The sequence below is a fragment of the Aythya ferina genome, assembly GCF_964211825.1.
Source record: "Aythya ferina genome assembly, chromosome: 7".
Classification (NCBI taxonomy): Eukaryota; Metazoa; Chordata; class Aves; order Anseriformes; family Anatidae; genus Aythya; species Aythya ferina.
Genome location: NC_140302.1, coordinates 35,055,556 through 35,076,055, shown reverse-complemented (window position 1 = coordinate 35,076,055; position 20,500 = coordinate 35,055,556). Strand labels below are relative to the sequence as shown.

At 46.1% G+C, this 20,500-nt stretch overlaps 2 protein-coding genes across 5 annotated transcripts in view; one reads left to right on the top strand and one right to left on the bottom strand.

Moving 5' to 3' along the window:
* DOCK1 (dedicator of cytokinesis 1) overlaps positions 1–20,500 on the bottom strand; it is a 257,618-nt gene that overhangs the window by 132,376 nt on the left and 104,742 nt on the right. The gene's annotated exons all lie outside the window — the stretch shown is intronic.
* INSYN2A (inhibitory synaptic factor 2A) overlaps positions 12,298–20,500 on the top strand; it is a 38,507-nt gene continuing 30,304 nt past the window's right edge. The window contains exon 1 of the mRNA XM_084525026.1: positions 12,298–12,582. The gene's annotated coding sequence lies outside the window, so the exon portion shown is untranslated. The remainder of the gene's footprint in view (positions 12,583–20,500) is intronic.

Here is a 20,500-nt window from a genome sequence, read left to right as displayed (position 1 = left end):
AATATATTTCATGTATTCTTAATACTTTTTTAAAGAAGAGTATGACAACTGAAGAACTAATCAGCTGGAATAATCAAAATTTAAAAAGCCATTTTTTAAGAAAGCCAAATCACAGAACTGAAGCAAGTAACTGGCCAGCCTAGTGCATATATCTTTTAGACATAATGAAACCAGGTTACGGCTTCTGCAGGCACACAGATTTGTAGTTATTTTAAATTCATTCCCTTCCCTTCCTTTCCATTATTGCTTCTCTTCCATTTTCCCTTCCCTTCTCTCTTCTCTTCCAAACCAGGACATCTCATTTCTCTTTTCTCTCCCATGGAAAAGCCAGGACAGGGGGCTCAATTTCCAAACCCGTGAAGGACAGAGCTCAGGCACCCCATCAGGCAGAGGCGGCCAGGCAATGAGTAGTGCTGCCCCCAGAAGAGGAGTTACTCGCTTACGAAGCTCTCCTGGTTCCTTATGAAGCTAATTCAGGTTTCTCAGTGCTTGCAAGCCTACCAAAACCAACCTAAAAACTTCAATGAGAATGCCTTCTGTTCTGAATAACTCAGTATGATTCAAGTGTAAAACATGTTTTGATAATTTTCCTTATGATATCCAACACGCTCAATATATTCAAGTAATAATAAAGCCTTTTTAAGTGCTGGTTTTCCACCACCAAAATAAATTTCAATTTATAATTGAATTTCATTTTCCTTCCAACATCATCTTGGCATAAATCATAAGGGAAAAAAGTAAATCCCTTCACAAATAAGAAGTCATTTATCATTTTCTAACACGGTAACACTTAAGCACTAAGAATAGGATTAGATGTATATTCGACTATGTAATTGCTTTAATACACACGCAGTGTGTGCATGTGGCTAACAACAGCAACTTAAGTCTAGAGATCTTTTTTAATTAGTTATCCACACCTAAATGAGAACTAATCTCTCTTTGAAAAAGCAATTTAAATTAAATCTGAAACAAGATTAAAATCAGTGACTTAAAACATTCCAAAGCAAAAGCAACTTCTTGTGCCTGAGGCAGCAGAGCTGAAGCCCCCGGCCCAGCAACTCAGGAGGGGACGGGGACGGACATGTCCTCCGAGAGGCTTGCTCTGCCACAGGCCGTGTCCCCTCTCCTCCGTACACAGCTCGGGATGGCACCTCAGGGTGCACATGCTTGTTCTGTACTTAAAAAAAATAATAATTCTGCTCAGGGAGAGGCGCTGCTGAAGTGATCGGTTGGGCAGCAGCGCCTCAGGCCCCTCACTGGGCATCATGGCCTGCAGGTGGGAAGGGCTCGTGGCACACAGGAGGCTGAGCAACCAGAGTCGGCAGGAGCTGGCCCCGGCAGAGCAAGGCTTTCTCCCGTTTTCCTCCCAAAATGCCAGCTGAGCATAGCATTACAACTAAGCAGGACCCGTTCTACATTTTGTGAGGCCCAGCTCCCCGCCCAGGCTCATGCCCCATCCCAGCCCTGGAGGCCGAGAGCCTCTCGGCCAACACGAAGTATGTTCAAACTCACAAGAAACAGTCTCCATAGATCAGAATATAAAATAAATATCAAGAAAGAATAAATAAAAACAAAACCAGTGCAGGTGCTAAAGTGAAAGATACATGGAATGAGTTTAGAAAAGCTTTCTCCCCTGTCATCTTTGGTGACTATTCAGTCATTTCATTAAAATTTCCTAGTATTTACGCACTTTATACTTCCTCTTATAGCTATAACATGACAACAAAGATGAGGGCAGAAAAAAAATATGTATTTTTTTTAAATCACACAATGCGAGCTGTCACAGCTCGTTGAAACCAGTGGTGTTACATCAATCTGTGCCATCTGAGCACTCGGCTTGCTTTTTCCCAGGACACAAAGAGCAAAAGAGATGGTAACCAGGCCAAAGATGGGCTGCAAGTTTCTATTTTTAGATTTGTGTCCAAGTCCAGCTCATTTTTTCTTCTTCATATACACTCATGAGACGCTATTGAAAACGGTGGGTCTGATTCTCAGCGCTGTATGCTTCCCTACTCCCCGCTGCTGGTGGAGCTGCTCCGTGTGAACAGTCCTGTCTCCCCAATACAAGCACTAACAAAATTTTTAGCCATTAAACCTGCAGAAGAGAAGCTAGAAGTCAGCACTGATGACTCGTACTAAGGCTACGAGTATGTAGCCTTACATACTCGTATGTAAGCTCAGATGTTCGACAAAGTGGGAAAAACAACAATGAAATGTGTGGATAAAAGCATCAAGTTTGTAAATGTTTAAGTGGAAAGTTTGAGGACTATCTCCTTAAAATGTACAAAAGCTAGCAAAATGGAGACAACGGAAAACATCATTTAAAGTAAGAGGTTCTAAATGGAAGAGTTTCTCTACTGAGACAGAAAATATATTAAAAGTCTGAAGATGCATTCAGCTCATGCACATGTATACAGCTGTCAGGTTCCCAAGTCCATTCAAAGACAAAAATTAGCTTTTGTTTGGAACATTTTTCTCTACACTGAATGTTAAGAAGTCACTTCGTATTACCATACAAGTCTCAAGAGATGCATAAAAAGTTAGACACAAATCATACTCTTCCTGCCTTTATATGCTCAGATCTGTGCAAAATATTGTGTAGCCTCCACTACTTTAAGATAGTACAAGCTTATTTTTTCTTCAGATTTTTAAAAAATAATTCTCAAAGAGTACATTGCAAACAGGATCAGCTAAATTGTCCCACTCAGCATGTACATGTCAAAAAAGGCTTATCTATTGAAAACTCTCCCTTCTCAAATCACAAACTTGCCGACTGCAGTCCTGCCAAACCCTGGATTACTTTGGGAGGCCTGAATCATGTTAGCATTTGGATAACAATAATATTTTTAAAGCAGATTAACTAATCTTTTTGCAAGGAACAGTCCTGAAAAAAGAGCCAGATAGGAGAGTGGGAGAGGAAGGACGGCTGCACTGGGGCAGTGCTGTCAGCTTCTTGGAGAGATGTTCGCTCCCATATTTGAATTCCATGGTTTATGCAAACTAACCACAAATAATTATAGGGAAATAGGGTTACTTTTTATTATTTTCCTGAGAAAATGTATTTTTGATACAGGTATAAGCACCTTTACCACATCTTTTCCAATACTTAAAGATAACAAAAGTTTAACTGAAATATCACAGAACACAAATACGCCAATATATGTCTATATTTGATAAAATACTACTTAAATATGAAGAAACATGAAGAATAGGAGATAAATACAGAGTACCACAGCCTAAGAAGAAGAGAAAATACCTGAGATCCCCAAATATCCCATTTAATTCCAGGGCCTGTCTTCAGGTGTCAGAACAAAAGTGTAAATATAATTCCTACTTGAAAGTAATAATAACATTACTTTGACAGTTCTTTTCTTGAGAAAGCATCCAGGCATTTAATACCATTGGAACTATTTCCTTTTGGGGCAGAATATTTTAAACCATAGCAGAAAAATAAAGCAACCTTGATTTATGGCGGAGCCTGCAACACTCACATCCACTTTTGCCATTTGACAGTCATAAGCCTAGAAAACAGCAAGTAAATTTTATTGGTATGGCTGAATGCTGCTCATTATCGGTTGAGGAAGTAAAGTTAAGGATATATATTTTTTAACAGCTTTAAAAATACCTTAGAAAAACTATTTAAGGTAAGACAAAATCGCTTTCAGGGCTAAGGAAGTAAACCTGAATAAAATTAGTTTATTCCTATAGGGAATATAAGGTATGCGGACATTTTCTGCATTAAAAAAAAGTACAAACATTACCCAAAGTCATTAGCCAGAAGGCAGGAATTAATATGTTTATGATTCAAGCCAAGTGATAAATATGCATAAATAAAAGGAAAACACTCATTGCATCCCTGTGAATTATTAAAACATTTTTTTGTTCCCTATTAAACGGAAAAATTAACGTGCAAGTTTTCAGTTTTTTCCAATTACTGGCCAGGCATTTTCACCTTGTGCATTTTGCTAGCAACACCTACAATTAAAAAGTTTTTCCTTCTTTTCAAACAGATCTTTCAAGTTCAACTCCGTTTAATTACAATATTGTGACAAAGATCATGCGGGTAAGTTCTCCACAAAATGAGCTCCTATGAGACACAGAGGAAAGGGTCAAGTTCCTCTGCCAACTGTTTCCTTAGGAAAAAAGGGAAAAAGCAGAGCTGTGACAAAGCAGAAAAGCAGCCCCTGAGAAGCCCTAACCCTGCAGGGGGGTTCCCTAAGGAGCCTCAGCAACCCGCACACCACCAGCCATAGCCCGCAGACACGGGGCTACCCTTAGGCAAGGTGTCCTTAGGGCCAGCCCCAGAAACATCCCTCAGTGTGATGTGTACACTGGCAGGAGGCCACTGTTTGTGCATTTAGCACCACTCACAGTCCCCCACGACTTTCCCCTGGGGTATCGAGCCCCTCAGTTGGATGACGGAGTGCTCCAGAGCTTATCTGTCATCTTCTAGCTGATGCGAACTAACAAAATTACACGTAGAAACAAACCTCATTAGCTCATCTTCCTACGAACTTAGCTCACACACAAAGCTCTGGTGGTGTTCATTATACAGCGAAGATTGCATTGCAAGGTATCATCATCTCACGGAGGGTAACATGATTTCAATGAACAAATACGGCCCCTGCAACTCGAGGGAGACAGAGCAACAGCTCGCTGCAGGTACAGGAAAGGGCAAGAGAAACGACAAGTGGATGGAGAAGCTGCCTCTGGAGAAGGGACCACGAGGTCCAAGAGTCTTTCACGATGGCGTAGGGGGGATTTGTACAGCCAGAGGTGTTCAAAATCACAGAGGTGGGGGATAAAATGAGTGCACAGCTGCTACTCGCAGCTTCCACAGCATTAGAACCAGCAGACAGCTGTTGAAGTTAATGGGAAATGAATTTGAGGCAAATATGAGAAAGTACTTTTTAATTTATGCACTTATTTTCTAAGCACAGGGAGCAGTGGAAGTTGCAGAGGCAAGCAGCAAAAGCAAGTTCAGAAGGGGACTGCACAAATCCTGGGACGAGATGGCCTGGAGGATGGATGGACATCTGGGGACAACGTGCAACCAACAATGAAGTAGAATAACTAAATGTTAAGATCACTCATTAGAACAGATATTTTAAAAAATAATGAAAAAATCACCAGTTTTACAAAAATCACACTCAACACTAAATCTCTTCCTGTGTTTTCAGACATCTCTGAGTTATAACCACTAGAGACTTCCCGAAGAAGCCACCGGGGGGTCCTGCTCACCCCCACCCCTTCTCCAAGCCCACCCTCCACAACACGCAGCAGGACCCACGCAACCTGCACGCCTCCTGCCAGCCTCCAGCCTCCAGCCCAGCCTCTGCCGGGAGGGCAGCGCCTCGCAGAGCAGGCTGAGGTGCTGAACACAATGCCAAAAGCCGATCCCTTTAGTTGCACAAGCTTAACAGAAAAGGAGATTTTCCAAACGTAAGGAGAACATTTCAACGGAGACCTTGAGATTTCCAGTGACCTTGTTTCCGCTGAGTTCTGTAAAGAATGGGGAAAGAGGAGTAATTGCCCTTACATTAACACTGATATTCTTTCGTGTTGGAGTTCTCTAAAAGAAAATGAAAAATCCTCTGGCTGTTGGCTGCAGTCCAGTGGCTTCAGCAGCAACATTTGCCCACCGTGGTGGCTGAGCTTCGCCAGCGCTACTCTTCACGCAACCTGTGCTCACTGCACTGTAGCTCTTCAGGAGGATTCCCTTTCATGATAATTAATTCATCTCCCAACCTCAGCTGCTCATGCTGAAACACAAACACCGTGCTCCTCGGGCACGCGGAACCTCAGAGACTCCAAACCAAACCATGCCAGATGGCTGCGGAAAAGCAGCACATCTCAACTTCGCGGAGAGAAAGCCTGAAAAGATGAACTCTGCGCAGCTCTGCCCACAACTCCAGCCCGGCCCCAGCTGCTGGGCTTCTCCTGCTGCCCCTTGCACATTTGTTTCACTCCCTTCTCTGTGGGTTTCACCACAACACCGCCTGGCACCCTCCGATTTAAGGCATGTCCTAATTACGTTCCTCTACTGCTCTGAGTATCAATATTCACAGCGCTGAACTTGCTCAAAAATTTAAGGAAATCAAAATGTGGTGCTACTTGTAATGGTTTGTACACAAGTATCCTGGAGATCACTTTTTACAAAGGACAGAGCCATTTTTATTGTACTGCCTTACCAGGAGCCACACAGCTGGGATTAACGAGGACTTCACTTGGCCTCCGCTGTCAATCAGAAATTTAGTTAATGTCATTATTAGGCTTCCCACATTTATAATCAGACTGCTGCATAACACAGCTTAGTCGAATATTTTGTGTTTGTAGGATTTCAGGACTTTTAAAAATAACTTCTTATATTCCTTCTTATATTCCTTTCTTAAGGTAAAACTTAGTCACATACATTTTAATACATAAAAGAATTAAGTCTTTGCAAGCCAACCATGAATTTAGCATATCCTTATTTGCTAACGCTTACATTCGTAGGTTATTTTATTTAAAAAAATATATTCAGCTGGAGCACTGGCACTATTCAAAGCTTAACGTATGATTTTTCTATGTAAATATTTTACTTTAGTACCAGCAACAAAATACATGTAGGTATGAGCATTTTGCTCAAAGTTCCTAAATTCCTTCAAGTCTTCCAACGCGTCGTGCTCCTATTGGGTACTGTACTAACAAAGTGACGTTTCCAATAATTTTTGGATGGAAAAAAGGGTTTTGGTTTTTAAAGAAACATTGTGTGCTCCTATGGTAGTTTGCATGGCATGCTATCACAGGAATGTTTAAGCTATTGTTTGTAAGAAATATATAGTGGATAAAAAATGCATGTTTAAAAAAATCCTGAACAGCTCTCTGTTCTTTAACTAGTCCTTCTGTAGTAAGAAATGGTGCTAGAAAGGCCACAGTGGCCAAGACCCTACAAAAGTTTTGCCTTCCCACAGCAGGGAATGGACTGTGAAATTCTTTATTTTTCAATTTGTATCATATTCGTTCCTAAATTTGTGGTGGTCATTGCAATTCACCGCTAGACCTGAGTTTCCCATTCCTTTTTCTCAAGGTTACAGCGTCACAGCTCCTAACTGTGAGTATGTGCCTAAAGGCTTGGGGTGCCCATGATAAAGCAACCTGCCTCTTCGTATCTGTTTCCAAAAACTGGCCTCACTCCTCTGCCATGTCTCAAAATAATTGAGGTTTTGGTGCCTGCATAGGGATTTTGGAAGCTGCATTGAAGAGTTCATTTCCGACCAGTATGGCCCAAATATTTAATTTTGTTTTAGACTCACGGAACCGCCAGAAATGCTGTGTTCAATTTACTTTCGACTATTTGCACTCTTCACTTTTACTTCTCCTACCTAATTTTGTATGATTTTCATTTTTCATGCATTTTATTGTAGCTTGTTTTTTCTGCTAAGTAGTATGCATTAGCACCGAACTGCTATGTGGGCTTCTACCTTTAAAGGAATATGTAAAAGCACGTAAAAGCCTGTATTTTTATGCTTTATTGCAATATTGAACTATTGCAAATTTGAATCAAGAAAACCTTACTGAAGGCTTGGGATTTTACAGTACCTTATAACATTTAATAGTTCTCCAGCTTGACAGAAAAGTTACATCAAATCCTCCTTCTAATGAAATCAATGTTGTATAAATAATATATTGCTCCACCAAAGAGCAAATATGAAGCAGATGAAAGTATTCCCATTATTTGTTACATTTGCCTTTCTTTTGTCAGTACCTTGAATTCTAAGGCAGAACTCAAGCTCGTTCCAGATTTCATTAGGTGCTTAAATCTGAAACCATTTGTTTGAAAGCAATCAAAAGTACGATCGGATTTTTTATTTTTTATTTTTAATCAGGGTATTTCTCCCTTTGCCGCAAAGCAACTGGAGATACATCCCTGCGATCTGCAAAGATAATAAAATAAACAAGGCAAAACAAAATATTAGCCAACTTGGCATCTACTCCTTTAGACAATTTCCCCCACACTTAGAGTTTCTCAAGACATCTTAATAAGAATATAATTTCACATTGGCTCTTACTGAAGAAATCAAACACGGTGATTTATTATTCAGATGGGCACAAAGGATTTCTGAAATGCAAAAGGAAGGGCTATAAAAGCACAAATCATCAGTAATGACGACAAGCTAAACTGCCTTTCAAATATGAACAAAATGCAGCCATTTAGGGTATCATACATCACGGTCTCCCAGACCCTCATTTATTTCCTAGCTGTACAGACTGCATGATAATTTAAGCAGTGCAGAAGTCTGCATCTGGTGAGAACATCTTTATTGCGAGGTGATTCAACAACTCATACGCACCACACGAGACTGTGCCACGATCTCCGTCCTTACAAACCAACCAACCCAAAACCCACCACCACGAGTATTTCCAATCATCAGGTCGGTTCCCTTCCCAAAAACACCTGTACACTCCTCAACTAGAAAGGGTGAAAATATGAAAAGAAGCCTCCCACCCCAGTTAGCTTCCCCTTCAGACGAAGACGGAAGACCTAACATTTCCAGCAATTTGGCCTCCTAACAAGACCGCGTTCAACCAGAACTTGAAATGAAGAGTTTTGGCTGCTAGGGTTTGTTGTTGCATTTTTCTCCCAATGATGCGTAGAAAGGGAAATTAAGAGGCCCAAACCCTGCTCGTACTCATACTGCTGAAGTACAGAAATAATCATCACAGCTAATGATGTTACTCAGCATTTCCCTTCTTCGAGCAGAGTACCCGTAAGCCGCAGTTCCCTTAATCAGCTGCTTCATATTTTAGCTGCACATGGGTATTAGGGGTGCTATACACGTAATCTTAGCTCCACTTCATCTTCAAAACGTTCCTCTAAGTTCACAGATGTGCAATTACTCGTCAGTCTTTGCCCTGCATGCCTCCGAGGCCTTCCTCCTCCGTCAGACAGCCAAGCGGGCCGCGTCCTCCCCCAAAGCCGGGAGCGCCTCTGAGGGCGATGGCAGGAGGACCTGCTTGAAATTCAAGCCGAGTTTGCATTCACCTCAGCTGGAGGAGAGCAGCATACTTAACGCTCCTCCATTTTTCTTCCCCTGGCAGGTTGGAGTAAATAAATAAATAAGAAATCCCAAAAGGAAGGTTGACACAGCTACCACACGCGGACATAGAAGAAGCAGGCCCGTTCATGTGAACAAAAGACTCAGCAATAGGAAAGTAATGGCCTTCAGCAAGGGTGGGATGATAGTGCTGGTCCCAGGTGAATATGGACTGAAAAGGCACACCATTTTGCATGCCTCACTGTCTCGGATCAAGTAAATCTCACTCTCTTTTCAGCTAAAAGGGAGGCAGTGAGGTCCCGCGATAAATTAGACCAGTGCTAGCTGATTATGTATTCCCCGTGACCGAGCTCCTGTATTTACTGTTAGCACTGAAATTAGCTGCCGCTAAGAAAGTCACTTAACCTACAACAAGTGGTAGGCATAAATTATTCAGGTTTAAACAAAGAAACAAACAAATGACAACAAAACCCACACCTCCCAGCGGCAGCCATCCCACAGGAAGGACAGATAAATCCTCTGGGCCGCTTGAGGCATCACAGCCTCACGGGGACAGAAGCTGAGCAGCACCTTTTGTCACAGGACATGACACCAAATGCCAGTTGTCCCATGTGGAAGAAGAGGTCTGGGAGGACAATGTGGCAGAAGGAAGCCCTGGAGGACGGGTTCCTGCTGTGATGGTGCCAGGCCACGCAGTGCCCTGACCCCATAACTCCAACTCCTCCAGGGCCGGCATCGCTGCCCACCCCTCATTCACTCGTGCACTTGGCCCCGCATTTTCTTTGACTTTTCCCCTTTCAATACAACCTGGGCCTGGGTTCCAGTGCATGACACACATTTTAAACCAGGCTAAGTGTAAATACCAGCCTGCACGCTGATTTGGAAAACGGCTTTGGTGTGGGTTATCTTCCTGTCTGTGCCGGCGTCAGCTGGCACACCTGGCAGAGAAGCAGAGCTCTGGCTGCCACTTGCTTTTCCCTGAGCTGGATGGGAGCGCCTTTCCTCAAGGACTGACAAGAACTTCGCAGACTCTTCCAGAAATCGACATTTCAGCGCTGCACTGCAGGACCTGCACGTTCTGGCGGAGCGTAATCATAGCGAACACCTGCTCAGAGCACACGCGGCTCTCCCAGGCAAGGGACGCTCGCTGCGAGCAGCCTCACGCTCCCCAGGAGCCAAAACCCTCGCAGCTGTACCGAGCACAGGAAACATATGTCCCAAACGCTGGAAGCCAAAAGGGCCCGTGCTGAAATCCCCACGCAAGCACCGCACCAGAATTGCAGTCCTGAGAACCAGCCCTGAGAGAGTCACCCCCTCCTGCCTGCCAAACACCAGGAAAAAGGTGATATGGCAAGATAGGACAGCCCGTTAGAACAAAATGGATTTGTACTTTAGAAATAATAATAAATTGTCTTTTTTTTTTTTTCTCTTTGCATCTTACCAGGTTGAGGTCAGAGCTTTCTCTCCCTGTTCCAGCATAATTCTGACCTGCAGCAGTTGCACTCGGCATCTTTTAAAGGCAGAAAAACTGGCAAAGGGGGATGATGAAGCATCTCCATTTCCCCCGTGTATTTACTTCACTGCACTCTTACAGTGATGTGAAGCATGATCATCAGGAATCCTGTCATTTTTCACAAACCATGAGTAACTGAACCCTGTGTACAAGCTACAAGTACTTTATACCAACAGTGCTTACACACATGCAGGACAAGCAGGAATCTGAAGGGCAATGGGAAAGACCTTTCTAATTCTCATAACATCTACGGAAAGCACTGTAGAGTTGCCTAGCCTTATAAATGGGGCATATACATAATGCTGTGCAAGAATAATCAGCCCTGGGACAGGGGCCTCTAAATATGATGATGGAGAAAAGACTAACTGGAGCAGCAGCTCTTTTAACTGCTGCTTTTGTCGGAGGGCTTTTCCTTGCAAGTCGCTGAGGTTATGCAGCGGGAGTGATTCCTTCCAGCAGCCGCGGTCTGCACGTCGCATGACGCAGCTGGCATGGTTCACGTGCTCAGCTCGTGAAAAAGTGACTGCATCTACTACAGGTGATCTATGTCTCCTGTCAAATTAGCACACCTAGCTAAAAGGTGATCACCGCACCATTTCATTTTACCCCTGCTTATATACTGGCTGTATAAATAAACAAGTTTATTTCAGTATAAAAAAAAAACAACACAGAGGTCCTGGGGTACAGCAAATCAGGGCTGCTGAACTGGAAAACAAAAAAAAATAAAAAATAAAATGCACAGTGTTTGTTGTTCTTTCAAGCAAATTGATATGTAAGTTCTTCCCACCTATTTCTTTGGGAAAACGTCTCCTCTGAGATACCCAGAGAGATCCCAAACTGCCACCTTAGCCATGCCATCAGCTCGTGCCCTCGTGGCACGGCTCCTGGGGCAAGCAGCAGGCGATGCAGACGGCGTGCCCTTGGTCCTGGTGGGCCTGCACAGATGAAGGATGGAGGGCGGCGGGCCAGGGGAGCACCTGGACAGGTAGCAGGCAAGCAGAGCAACTTAGCTGCCCTCTGCTGACGGCCTGCTTTGTGAAACATTCCTCAGATCCAGTCCTGCACGGCTGAACTGCGGCTTAACCATCAGGGATGCCTGTGAATATCTCCGTGCTCCCACACTGATGATGCTTTCTTTACATGTCGAACGGGTCCGGGAGGATTTCTTCACCCAGCGCCGGGCTCTACCAGCAGAGAGCCCTGGGTAAAGATGGCAAAGCTGGCACAAATCAGGCAGCAGCAGCAGCAGCAGTGTGTGTTTGCTGGCGCAACGATCTGCGTGGTTTGCTCCAGCTATTTCACCCCAGAAAGCTGCCCAGGAGCGGAGGCAGTGCTGCTGCTGCACCGTGCTGGGGCTGGCGATGCACTGACCCTCTGGGCGCCCAGCTTGGGTGTCTCGCCCTGCGGTGGCACGGCCAAGGCTTGGTGCACCCTCAGCGGGTGGCAGTGGGGTGTTTTTTATGGCAGGGCCCGTCCAGCTCGTCCCGCTCTGTGCAGTCCCTAGCGCAGGACGCGTGGCCCTCAGCATCGCCGGTGGGTGGCTGGTGGCGAGCGGGCTGAGGAACTTTCAGGAGGCGGTTAAAAAAATAATAAATAAATAATAATTCTAATGATAAAAAACCGCTTCTTGAGCAGCACTCGGGCTGGAAGCCTCCCCCCCCACTACATCCCCTCCCCTCATAGCCCGGCTCGGGGCCGCCCCCGGCCCGGCCCCCGGCTCCTCCCCGCGCAGCGCGGGTCCCGCTCAACAAGTTCCCGGCGGCGGGCAGGCGGCCCTCGGCCCCCCCTTTTCTCCCCCCTCCATCCTCCCCGAGCCTCCCTCTCCCCGAAACGGGCTCCTCAGCCCATGAGGGCGCCGGGGGAAGGCGAGGCGGCGGCGGCTGCCTGCAGCCAGCGCTCCCCAGGCCGCCGCTGAGGGGCCGGCTCCGAGCCGGGGGCCGCCGCCGCCGCCGCCGCTCCCCTCAGCGCCCGGAGAGCGATGCAGCGCCCAGGGAGCGCCCAGCACCGCACGCCCTGGTGAGGACGCTCAAGGTAAGGGATGATGAGGATGAGGACGATGATGGTGATGATGGTGATGATGATGGGGAAGGGAAGGGGCAGCCCGGTTGGGCCCCGCTGAGGGCAGAGCCCCCCCCTCGAGCCCCAGGGGCTGAGCGCCCCCCTTGACCTTGTGGCGCTGCACCCCACTCGGCTGCTGGGGGTGGCCGAGGGGCAAGTTTGATAAAAGCTGTCCTCAGCCAGCTCTTATATCGCCAGGGAAGCGATATTGGGCGGTGAGGTGCTCGAACCAAGGGTAACAGGTCGGGGCTGAGGGAAACGGGGGGTTTGTCCCCTCAGTGTGGGTGCTGCTCGTGTTGGCAGCGCTGCCACCAAGGTGGAAAGCCAGGCGCCGGGTGAGAAACTACGAGCCCCAAATCAGGTGGCGGGCGAGCATCCTAAACCCCGTGCTGAACGCCAAGGGATCGGCAGGAGAAATGTCGAGCGCGGAGGACGAGGAGCTTGGCGGTGCCGTACTTGTGGGGCGAAGCCTGGCGGGGCTCCAGCAGCGTGCCCCAGCCTTCCCTCCAGCAGCACCCCTCGCCAAGTGCCAAAAAAAATAAAACCACGCTCTCAAGTTCAAAGCCGGCTTTTTTCCAGCGTTAGAAACGCAGCCGAGCAGCTCGGATGGAAAGGTCTCGGTGCTCGGATAGCCCTGGTTCGGCACCCAGGGGCTGATTCTGCCCGGCCGTGGCACGGAGTCCTTGGCTGCGAGGGAGAGCGATGCTGCACCGTGCCGAGCCCAATATCTGTACCGAGCAGTTACGAAATAAAATCGCTGCCCGGAGTTGGAGTTGCTGTTGCATTTAAAGCATATTGTCTTCCCCGAATGAGCTCATTGCTGAAGGCTGACACTAAAGCACTAAAGCAGCTTTTTTTTTTTTTTTTTTTAGCTTTTTTTTTTTTTTTTTTTGGTGAGGACGTCACGATGCCCTTGGTGAAAAATGTGTTCTTTCGGGCTGCGTAATTATTAATCCTGCGTATTTTTAACGAGACGCTCGAAAGATGTGTAATCTGGAGAGAAATCAGTGCGTTTCCCCCAGATTGATGTGCACACACACACAGGCACACCAAACAAAAAGCCAGCTGGGCAGCAGCAGCACCAAGTATTGGCGACTTATCGGGAGGGACAGCACTTAACATTCACGGCACCCTTCCCGCTAATTAAGCTCACGAACAAGTAGCTCATAAGATCACTGCTGCGTTTTTTTTCCCCGGTTAACTATTTCACCGACAGCAGTGTTTTGGTACAGTAGATGCACAGCAGCCTCCGTAATGAATCCGGAGTGAAAGGAGCAGCCAAGTTCCCTGCAGATTAAGACGTAGGGAGGGAAACGGAGCTGCTGAGAAGCCCGGGAGCCTGCACGAGTGCCGAATCACAGCGAGGCGTCCTCCTGACGTGCACTACCGGGGAGCGAACGCTGTTGGTCACCACAAGCCAGCGGTGCCTTCCTGGGGAACCCAGGCTGCTCACGCCGTTCGGAGGACACGCCGCCAACTCTAACGCTGCGTTTCTCCTGTTCTGGAGGCATTGAAAGCGACCTTATAACAGTGCCGTGCAACACCGCTTCTGCCTGCGGCTGGTGGGGGAGTGAGAGGCAGCGAAAGCTCACGGCTTGCCAAAAAGCTGTGCTGCAACGCAGCCGGTGGTACCTCAGGGCGAGCGGAGGCAGCTTGGGCAGGGACAACTTGGGAGGTGCAGTCCCAAAATCCACGCGTACCTGGGGGAACTGCAGTGAGCCTAGGATATCAGAGAGCGGAGCCGCATACCAAGCTCGCTTAAATTAGTGATTAAAGCGGGATTATTTTGTGCCTTACGACAGGCACTATATAAAGAACTGCTGAAAATCTGTGCGAGATATTAAAAAGCATGTAAGCAACAAACCTGGATCTGTTTCGGAGCGCAGCACTGCCTTCTATTTTGTTTGCTCAGTTTTCAAATCCAATAGGCTGTAGGGAAAGGAGACTGCAAACATATTTGAAGTATAAAAACCACAGTGTGGTGAATTTGGGGGGGTATTTGCTATGTGGCCATTTGAAAAGTGCTGTTTGCTTTTGTTCTGCACAGAATCATGCTGTCTAACCTATGAACGTGCACAGGTGCCACTCATTAGGTACCAAGTTTCAGATTATTCTGGACTGCACAGAAGATGATCAGAGCATTCTCTGATTTTAGTGGCACGTCCCTTTGAAGTCAATTTACTACAGTGCTACGACATTCAGGCAGGAGACAGCTCTCTGCTGATCCCTTCTTACTTCCAGAGCAGTTCAGCCTGTCTGCACGTTCGTACAGCATCGGGGTGATCCGTGCCTTGAAAGTCACCTGCTGAAAAGTCACCAGGTATATGTACGAGCACGAGTCTCACAGGCAACGATAGCAGGTTGTAAGAATAATAACTCAGTGACCCAACAGCTGCTTTTTATGTCCTCCTCTTTGCTTATTTTTCCCCCCTTTAGTGGCAGGAAGGCAGCAGGCCTGACTTTACTGCAGCGGTAGTTGTCACAGCCAAAGCCAAGCTGTAAGTACAGAGGCGTACGGAGGAGTCAGAGCCATTTTCCCAGTCTGAGTGAAACAGGTGGGCTTCAAAGCCCTGGCTCTGAAGAGCTCTCGGTCCTACAGCACCTGGATGCAGACAGGAACCTCTTAACCCAGCTCTGCAGGAGGAGATTTCTGTCCTCACAGGGGGTGCAGAAGTTCCTCCACATCCACACACTTCGCTGATCGTTTGGCCTCAAACTCAGTCCATACCGAAACAGCGAGTGAAACATCTCACAAATGCAAAGGCAGATGTTAACACAAAACATTTGATGTTGCAGCTACTGGAGAAGTTCATCTGTAACCAGTAATAGGGTTGTGCACACGTGGTCAGGTATGTTAGAAATTCAGCTGTACAGCTTAGTGGGGCCAGGTTGTAGGGGGATTTCTGCTAGACTCTGTTAGAGTCTAGAGTGGATTTCTGTTAGACTTTGGTGTTAATTCTCAGTGCCATCAGGCAGCAGTACACAAAAAGAAGCATTTCAACAGAGGGCTAAAGGAGTTGTGAATAAAGCGCTTACTGACGCTAGCTTTTCCTGCAGAAACACCCCCAGTTTGCTTTCTGAAGTTCTCTAACACCAGTTTCATAGAACAGGTTAAAAAAATGCGGTCAGACAGGGGACCCAAGAACATGTAAGCACGTGGCTTTTGCACAGAATTTACCAACCCTGCAGAAAGAAAACCTGCAGTGCCTGGCACACACTCACTTCTCACAATAAGTGAACACTGGAAGTCCTGCGTGAAGTTTTTTTTCCTTTAGGTGCTGTCTGCCTCAGCTGCACGGTCCCTTTCTGGCAGCAGTCTTGTGCACCGAAGCGTGCCTTCCTCCCTTCCTGATTTCCACCTGGCCATCCTGCTCCTCCAGGTGCAAAGCTGAAGTTTTCCACTCATCTCCAGAGAGGCCATTAATTTTTTTATTATCATTACTTTTTTTTTTTTTAAAGCCCTTTTCCTCTACGTGTATTTGCTTCCATTTTACCTGGTACAGCGATTCCTTCTATTTTTGTCCAGAAAGAATACTGGCAAAACCCCAACCTCATGCCACCCATGGGGAAGAGAAGCAAGGGGTTCATGTTTTTTTTTGCCTGTGTGTGTGCACTACAGCATGCCTGTGCACGATGCCCACGTAGTTACAAAATTAAACTATTTTAAAAACAAAAGCAAAGGAGGATGAGCCTGTATGGTCTGGAGCTAGGAAGTGTTAACAGCTAAGAAAGAAGGATTTACTTGGTTTGTGCTTGCTTTTTTTAAAAATAATAAAAAAAAAAAATCGTTCCCTGCTTGTTTTACAGCTGCCCTTCCTCACCTCTTCATTTTTTTAACCTCCAGGAAAAACGCAGACACCCAGTCAGTGATTCAGTCATACAAGAGACAGTCCTCTGAAACAAGCCATGGCAGTAAAACCCGTGTTGTACTCCCCAAAACATCCAGCACAGTTTCCAATAGAAACTGTCACCGTGCATTTAGTTCTGCCCTGACTTCTGAGACCCAGGCAGGTGAAACACAGCCCCCTTCACAGCAGCAGGACTCAGAAGTCGTGTTGGAGTGCAGTGAGGCACACGACGCAGACGTGAGAGCCCACCACTGTGACCACAGCGTGGGGGGACAGACCCGACCCCTCCTCAGGTAGGGTGCTGGGGTGGTTTGGGGGTGCCTGAGCACGGCGAGAGCACGGAGCTGCTCTGTGCTGCCCACAAATTCACAGCAGCCAACGCTCACGCCAGAGCTGCAGTGCTGCTGCCTGCGAACGAGTCAGGGAGATCAAAGCTGCTGCAAGTTACAGAGCCCAAGGAAGCCCCAGGCACGCGAACCGAGGCACCAGTGACTTTTTAAAAATGAGGAAAGAGGCTGTGTAGTGCCTGATATAAAAGTGCTTAAGCAGGGGTGCAGCTTCAGGACTGCATGGTGAAGTTAGCACTGTGGAAAGTGGTTTGGGTCTCGCTGGCTGCTTCTGCTCTCCTTGGGAAAAGGAGGAAGAAGAGAATTTAGTCAAATCAACAGCATTTGGACACTCATATAGGCATAAGAACCAGCATTTACAGCAAACCCAATCTCTCCTTCATATCATTAGTAATTGGGTGGTCATGCCCATTTCGCTGTTACATTCATTATTCCCTCCTGCAAACGCAATCAGAAATGGAGGAGGAGATAGCTGCGAGTGCAGACATTTACAGTGGGGATCGCTTTAATACATTTTTGTGTATCAAGGCCATCAGCAAATAAAACGCTGCACTATCTCTGAGGAGCTGACAAAGGGACAGACAAAACATCCCAGTGCTGAAGAGAGGAATTCAGCGAGAAATGCCGCCCGAACTGCCTGCTGACACCGATAACACTGATCCCTTCTACGGGCTGGGCCTCACTGCCTCCATTCAAGATGAATCTGTGTATTTTAGGTAGCCCTCGCTGAGCAGGCTGGTGAGAAAAATGTGTTATATCTTGCATTCGCACTTTGTGCAAGTCTAAAAACACACAAAGCCACAATAAAAATGATGCAAATTATCTGACTGGTAGGCAATTCTGGTGCCTAGAGCGTTATTCAGGCAATTCCGATTAATAATAGGGGACTTCTCAGCCACAGTCCTACAGTTTCAGATGAGCACAGTACATTAACTCAGACTGACAAAAGGGCCATATAAATATCCCCGAGAAGATCTCTACTGATTGTTGTGATGTGCTTCCTGATCGTCCGTGCCACAAATAACCCACCGACAACACCAAGCGTTTGTGGAGATCTTCCTCCACGTCGCCTCCCAGGTTCACAACACCCAGCAGCAGTTCAGTTTCCATCTCCGTACCACCCGTGTGTGCTCTCATCGCTCTCCCCTTCGTTCTCCACGCAGTTCTTCCTGTACTGAACCAAAAACGTTTCCCCTGGTGACCTGGAACAAGCACGTTCACCTGGGTGCTCAGCAGCTCCAAGCCTTGTCCCACATTGCTCCCATTTGAGAAGCTGAGACATTAGGATTGGAGATGTTGGGCTTTTGCACAGATGTCTGAATTAAAGACAACTTCACCCCACACCAGAATTCGGCTCTTCCTTCACGTTATTTCAACAGCATTGGAGAAACCAGCTCTTAAGAAGGAATTTCTGCAGCATTTGGGAATATTTCTCACTCGCAGTAGAGCAATTAAATGTCACCCTGCAGGTAACCAACGTCCAGTTTTGTCCCAGCCTTTCCTGTTGCAAAGGTCAGGCTGATGTGTGCACCACTCTGCCTCCCCCACCACCAGCAGGCTCAGGTCTCAACAGAGCCAGAACCTGCTGGAGACTAAAGCTGTTCACAGATGCCCTCCTCAAGAGGGTGAAAATCACCCAGCGTTTATTTCCCAGTGCCAGCACTGGAGTTCAAAACTCCAGTCTCCTAGAATGATGTTATTCGTCAATTAATAACAATTAATAACCTGCTAAAATGCCCGGTTTGGGCCCGAGCCCAGTGCCACGGTGCCTTCCAGCGCCTCCACAGCAAAAGTAAAGCTGTAAGGCTCAAGCAAGGGGCTGGAACCTGCTTCTCTAACTTTTCCTGTCTGTATCCTCCCCATCACTTGGAAAGCCAGGATGCAAAAAGACAAGCTGAGCAGAACTGCTTTCCTTGTCATCATTTGGTACTTGTTTTTTTCCCCTCCAAACACTCACAAAAACTACTGTTGTTTATGGAGAACAATTAGAGGTTGGTATTAAAAATAACGCAGATTAAGAACTGTCCTTAAGTTCTCGTTTTTACGCTTGCTACTTTAATTATTTAAGAGAAAGTGCCATAAAAATGACAAAAGGCTTCCAGTGAAAGTAGGCTGGCTTTGGGCTCCTGGAAGACAGCGGAGTAGAAGCAGAGCTATTTGCGATTCTCCTAGCAACACATCCTCAGCAACATCCTTCCACTACAAGTATCAGCTGTAACACTGAAAGAGTTGCCATGTAAATCTGGGCAAAATAATGCTAATAAACCTTTACTCAGATTTTTATAGCAGCAATAGCTGCATAATACATTAAAAGCGAGCATAATTCTTGTAATAGCGCCGTGCCATCGTACATTCTAGCAAACGTTTCATATTGTCAGCCCTCTGAATGCTGTGAATTGGCAGGGAGTATTTCTGACACTGTGTTTGTTCCAACATGAAGGAAATGGTTATTAACTCAGGCCACAAGGGTCTGCATTATGTAAGTGCAGATCTCTTACTAGTGTGAGTTGTACAAACATTTAGGGGAAAGTAACCCTTATTGTACCAGATTTTATCGCCACCTTTTGATCTTATCTTACTCACCGATATAGGAAGCACCAAAACCTGAGTGCTATTACAAATTTGGGTTCAGAACACACAGCAGACATCAAAGATGTAGAAGATAAGACGTAGCATTTGTGTACTCAGGGAAACTGCATTGTAAGGAAGTTTTAAATAGTTTATCCTGCAATACGTAGCTTCTCTATCTAAAATTCCATAGGCTTATTAAATCACATATTTTATTTCCAGCCACTTAGCTGTAAAGCTAAAGCTCACAAGAGCATTTAAAGGCATTTATTGACCACCTGAGCCATTAGCTGGGATGTGACTTTTATATATCATTCGTACAGAGCCTACCAATGGGGGGAGGAAAAAGAAAAAGAACCAAACGCCACGCGATCGTACTTAGTCCAAAGGAAGACTTTAGGGCAATTAAGAATCCCTCCTGGGTCACGCTGCAACTGGCTGATCAACAGACAGGACAGTTCTGTTGGAGCAGACTTTCCAGGACCATCCAGTCCAACTGCTCGACCATTTCGTCCTGCTGAGCATCACAACTCCACCAAACATTTGTGGTTTACAGCACAGTGCGTTATTTCCAAGTAATGCACCCCAAAGCTGTTTTTGCAGGAGAAAGTTCCTGAAAAGTGAAACATCAGCTTCAAGTCAGCAGGGTTTCAGCTTTGTTTTTGTCTGTGGAAGCTGTAAATTCTTCTCAGGAAGACAGAACAAAGGTGAAACAAAAGCAAAGCGTCTCCAGACCACAGGCTGCAAAGCACTGAGTTGGGCAAAAGGTAGCAGCGCTCTGTGTAGTTCATGGAAGTGGTGCAAACTTCCCAAAGCAGGGAGATTGTAAGGCTATGGCAGCTCGCCCTCTGCTTGATAAAATACAGAATCCATAAACACAGCAACGAGAATGAATTCGCTATTGAGCAATAAATAGGGAAGTTCAAGAGAGAAAATTCAAGTTCAATGCCTAAGGGTTTCAGAACAGATTTAAAAAGAAAAAAATAGTTTGACATTTACCAGCACTGCTAACTTTATTATTCTACATGAACAATTCTGATAAAAGGAAGACGGAGTGGTCTCCACGTCAGTTCGGTGTGTCACTACACGCAGTATTTTTTCCCCTAACAACCATCTGGACTTTGTAAC